This window comes from Aquarana catesbeiana, linkage group LG12 (assembly GCF_042186555.1).
Source record: "Aquarana catesbeiana isolate 2022-GZ linkage group LG12, ASM4218655v1, whole genome shotgun sequence".
Classification (NCBI taxonomy): domain Eukaryota; kingdom Metazoa; phylum Chordata; class Amphibia; order Anura; family Ranidae; genus Aquarana; species Aquarana catesbeiana.
In genome coordinates this window covers 240,289,170-240,295,169 of record NC_133335.1, presented here as the reverse complement: position 1 = coordinate 240,295,169, position 6,000 = coordinate 240,289,170, and positions in this window count along the sequence as shown.

Genomic DNA, 6,000 nt, shown 5'->3' with positions numbered 1-6,000 from the left:
TTGAATTTCCGAAGAGAATAAAATAGAAAATAATGCAATAGAATAGAAAAGAATATAGTAGAAAATAAAAGAACAGAATATAATAGAGTAAAACGGAAATCCAAAATGATGGATAAAAATTTCGGACAAAATTCAAATTCAAATACTTTTTAAAGCAAATTTTAATTTCCTGTAGAGAATAAAATAGAATAGAAAATAACGGAATAGAAGAGAAAAGAATAGAATAGAATAGAAAATAAAAGAATAGAATATAATAGAGTAAAACAGAAATCCAAAATAACGGATAAAAATTTCGGACAAAATTCGAATTCAAATACTTTTCAAATCAAATTTTAATTTCTGAAGAGAATAAAAAAGAATAGAAAATAATGGAATAGAATAGAAAAGAATATAATAGAAAATAAAAGAATAGAATATAATAGAGTAAAACGGAAATCCAAAATAACAGATAAAAATTCTGGACGAAATTCGAATTCAAATACTTTTCAAATCAACTTTTAATTTCCTGAAGAGAATAAAACAGAATAGAAAATAATAATAAAATAAATAAATAAATAGAATAGAAAATAATTGAATAGAATAGAAAAGAATATAAAAGAATAGAAAATAAAAGAATAGAATATAATAGAGTAAAACGGAAATCCAAAATAACGAATAAAAATTCGGACAAATTCGAATTCAAATACTTTTCAAATCAAATTTGAATTTTCTGAAGAGAATAAAATAGAATAGGGAATAGAATAGAAAAGAATATAATAGAATATAATAAAAAATAGTAAGGGCCAGTTCACACCACATGCAGTCCAGTGCGTTTTTTTTCTGCATTAAAAATGCATGTAAAGTAGACTATATGGTTTCAACGGCATTGCCAGTGCTTGCAGTTCCAGAACAAAACTAGAACATGCTGCATTTTTCCTGCACTAGACTGTACTGGAATGTCGTAAAAATGCATCAAAAACACACTGGAACTGCAAGCACTGGTGTGAACTATGCAATTAAAAACCATATAATCTACTTTCTATGCATTTTTGATGCAGAAAAAAAAAAACGCACTGGACTGGATGTGGTGTAAACTGGCCCTTAAACAGAGCAAGATAGAATAGAAAATTTAAAAAAAACTAAATAAAATACAACAGAATAGAAAATAAAGGAATAGAATAGAATAAAAAAATACAATAGAATAAAATAGAAAAAACATAACCATCCTCTGAAAATCGAATTTCAAATACAATAAATTTGAATAGAAAAGAAAAGAATAGAGCAGAATAGAAATGAATAGAATAGAAAATAAAAGAATAGAATAGAAAAAAAATTGAATAAACAATAGAAAAGAATAGAATAAAATAGAAAGAATATAATAACATAACCCTTTTCCAAAATTCGAGTTTCAGATAGAATAAATTCAAATTTGAATTTGAATAGAATAGAAAAGAAAAAAAAACAGAATAAAAAATAAAAAATATAGAATAGAAAAAACCTTGGAATAGAATGGAGTAGAAAGCATGAAGTCATCTTCCAAAATTCAAAAAGAATAAATTTGAATTTGAATGAATTTCTATTTGAATGCAAATTGATGGAATTCGAAAAATTTGAATCGATTCGAATAAACGAAACAAATTCCAAAAAAACGAATTAAGCTAATTTAACTAAACGAATTTATGTAAATGGTGAATGGAAACAAAAAATTTTTTTTTCGTCCCGCACATGTCTAGTACCATGACAAATAAAAAGCATCACGCGGACGCACTAAAGCGCACACTCGTGCGAAGGGACGCCGCATTTGTCCGAACAGGAAGGACAGGTGTTTCTGTGCATCCCTGTACAGGCAGTCCCAGTCATGTCCATTGGAGGGCAGCAGGTGGTGGATGGATACATCCGCTGCTCCCAATGTGACATCCATGTGGGATGACATGTGTGACATGCACCCGCACCTTTATGGATGTCACATTGCAGTGTCCATGCAGCTGCTGCGTCCCAATTAATAGGAATTGGGTTGTTTGCACAAGGATGCACGGAACACCTGTGCATAGGTGTACAATTTAGTGCACACGTGTGAACGGGTCTTTACTTTGCAACACATTGTTCAATATAAGGTCCTCGCAAGGTCTTCTAGGATTTCTAGGGCCTCCAGTACTCTGACAGGTCTTCCAGGGTTTTCAGGACTTCTAGGCCTTCAGTACTCCAGTACAAGGTACCTGCTGGGGTCATCTAGGATTTACTAGGATTCCTAGCACCTTCAGTAGTCAGAGAATCTCTGCCTGGTCTTCCAGGATGTTCAGGATTCTTGGAGCTTCAGTAGTCAGAGAATCCCTGCCAGATACTCCAGGATTTTCAGGATTACTAGGACCTTCAGTAATGACGGGATCCTTGTTGGGTCTTCCAGAATTCCTAGGACCCTTATTGGATTTTTCAGGATTCCTAGGACCTCCAGTACTCACAGGATCCCTGCCAGGTCTTCCAGGATGTTCAGGATTCCTAGGACCTTCAGTAGTCAGAGAATCCCTGCCAGGTCTTCCAGGATTCCTGCCAGGATTTTCAGGATTCCTAGGACCTTCATTAATCACAGGATCCTTGTTGGGTATTCCAGGATTCCTTAGACCTTCAGTAATCACGGGATCCTTGTTGGGTCTTCCGGAATTCCTAGGCCCTTCAGTACTCACAGGATCCTAATTGGATTTTCCAGGATTCCTTGGACCTTCAGTAATCACAGGATCCTTGTTGGGTCTTCCGGAATTCCTAGGCCCTTCAGTACTCACAGGATCCTAATTGGATTTTCCAGGATTCCTAGGACCTCCAGTACTCACATGATCCCTGCCAGGTCTTCCAGGATTTTCAAGATTCCCAGGACCACCAGTACTCACAGTATTCTTGTTGGGTTTTCCAGGATTCCTAGGACCTTCAGCATTCATTGGATTCCAGCTGGGTCTTGGACCTATAATACTTACAGGACCCTTGACAGGTCTTCCAGTTTTTAACCATAGTGACTGCAAAATTTAGCAGGATGGAAAATCAACAAAAAGGTCCCCAAAAGGTCTTCCGGTATTCAGAGGATCTCTGCTGGGTTTTTCAGGATTCCTAGGGACCTCAGTAATCAGAGGATCCTTGTCAGGTCTTCCAGGATTTTTAGGATTCATAGGACCTTCAGTACTCACAAGATCCCTGTTGGGTCTTCTAGGATTTTCCAGGATTCCTAGGACCTTCAGTACTCAGAGGATCCCTGCTGGGTCTTCCAGGATTTTCAGGAATAATAAGACCTCCAGTACTCACAAGATCCCTGCCAGGTCTTTTCTGGATTTTCAGGAATCCTAGGACCTTCATTAATCACATTATCCTTGTTGGGTCCTCCAGGATTCCTAGGACCTCCAGTACTCACAGGATCTCTGCAGGGCCTTCCAAGATTTCTAGGACCTTCAGTACTTACAGAATCCTTATTGGGTTTTCCAGGATTCCTAGGACCTTCAGCATTAATAGGATTACTGATGGGTCTTCCAGGATTCCTAGGACTTCCAATACTTACTGGAACCTTGCCAGGTCTTCCAGGAATCCTAGGACCACTAGTACTTACACAGGATGCCTGCCAAGTCTTCTACCAGCATTCCTAGGACCTCCAGTGCCTTCCTAAGTTTCATGAAATGACGCTGGGCTTGTCCTCATTCCAGAATGGTAATTAAGCACCAGCCTTTGAAGTGGCTTCTGTTAAACACTTTCCTGTTGCCAACCTAGACTGACCTGACCATTGTAGTGTCTGCTGCTTTCCTCGACCTGACTACTCCATCATGTAAAAACGAACAGCGATCTCCCTTGCTGTCATACATGCGCTGGCTGATAATGATATATAACGAATATATATAACGAGCATACCAGTCCCAGAAAGCACACAGTACTATGATCACTGAATACACATCGGAAAGATGAAAAATATATACAAATGTAGGGTTCTTTTACCTTTTATTGCAGATCTTGAGAAAATTGCAGGGAGGAGGGTAGAGGGTGCAGATACCCAAAAGGCATTTACAGTACAGATGTTAGAGGACACCTTCCTGAAAAATTTTGTCCCAGCAGTATCAGGCCTTATAGTAGCAGCCACAAAATAAACGCTGAGTAAGGAGAGGACAACCATTAAATCTGAGACCCTATAAGAGTATTCACCGTCCTTGAGTGGTAACTTCTGGTGTCTCAACCTCAAAAATGTACTTCCATGCTATAGGCATAAGGTCCCACTCACAATGCTCAGGGGCAGGTACCAACCAGCTCCCCGGCAACACTTTTTAGTGAAGGTTTCCCTCTCCAGCTCAGCTTCCTGCAGCATGTTGCCTTCAGGCCCTCAGCACATGGCACCTACTGAAGCAAGCTTCTCAACCAGGGTTCCTCCAGGGGTTTCTAGGGGTTCCTTGAGCAGTCAGCGATTTCTGCCTCTCAGATAAGTTCCCACTGACACCACTGATCTTTTTAGCTATCTGTAAAAGAGGAATTCTTCCAACTGACCATCACACTCATATTTCATGAGTTGTAGCTATAGTTATCTTACTGGTGCTGCTATCTCGTCTTAAGGCAGAGTTTCTTAACCAGGGTTCCTCCAGAGGTTGCTAGGGGTTCCTTGAGCAATGAGCAATTTCTGCCTCTCAGATAAGTTGCCACTGACACCATTGATCTTTTTAGATATTTGTAAGGGGTCATTCTTCCCAATGTCCACAAGTGTAAGGAACATTCTTCTCACTGACCATCACACTAATGTATCATGAGTTGAAGATATAGTCATTTTTAGCAGGGGTTTCCTGAGCCCGGAAAAATTCTTTCAAGGGTTCCTCCATGTAGAAAAGGTCGAGAAAGGCTGTACTGAAGCATAGCAACATGCAGGCCCGCTCCCAGGTAAGGAAGCCCCCAAGGGAAGAAGCACTGATCAGATCCTTCCAAACACTTAGCTTCTCCCCAGCTGCTGGCCATCAGAGTGAGCACATCTTGTGGCAGGAGGAAAAGGACCTGCCAGGAAATCTCTGGATTGCAGGTGAACATTGCAGCGAAAGCTGGCTTTGTTATTTTATCTTTTAATGGGCTATTCATTTTATCTTGTTACTTTTGGCTGGAAGTCTCTCATAAGTTGCCTGCCTTGGAAGCCTCCAAACCTCATGGGCTCCTCTGGTCAATTGAGTCATTCCAGAGCACAGAAGGGTGAAATTGGCTTCCCCACAACATAAGAGCCGGCCAAGAAGAAGCTCCGCTTGCGGTTGGAGTCGCTTATCGCGCCGTTCATCCTGAACTGTGATACGTTTGTATTTCAGCGGCTGTTAATTGTCCCTGAACTTCCTGCCTGGCAGACTGCTCGCCCTGGATGTTACATTGATTTGTAATGGCTAAATAGAATGTGCCCATTGTTCCTCATTTATTGCTCCTCTGTCATCGATTCCTTATTGTAGTGCTAAAAGGAAACAAAGTGGTTACACGTTACGAAGACAGAAAACAAAAGTATATCGCCATTTAAGGTGGACTAAATGAAAAATGACATAACGATGCCGGTGTTTAAGGTGGACACAATAAAAATGTTATACACTATATTGTCAAAAGTATTGTGACACCTGCCTTTACATGAACTTTAATGACATCCCAGACTTAGTCCGTAGGGTTCAATATTGAGTTGGCCCCGCCCTTTACAGCTATAACAGCTTCAACTCTTCTGGGAAGGCCGTCCACAAGGTTTAGGATTGTGTCTTTGGGAATGTTTCACCATTCTTCCAGAAGAGCATTTGTGAGGTCAGGCACTGATGTTGGATGAAAAGGCCTGGCTCGGAGTCTCCGCTCTAATTCATCCCAAAAGGTGTTCTATCGGGTTGAGGTCAGGACTGTGTGCAGGCCAGTTAAGTTCCCTGCTTTGTGCACTGGTCTAAATCATTTAGTGGAGGGAGGATTATGGTGTGGGGTTGTTTTTCAGGGGTTGGGCTTGGCCCCTTAGTTCCAGTGAAGGGAACTCTTAAGGCGTCAGCATACCAAGACATTTTGGACAAT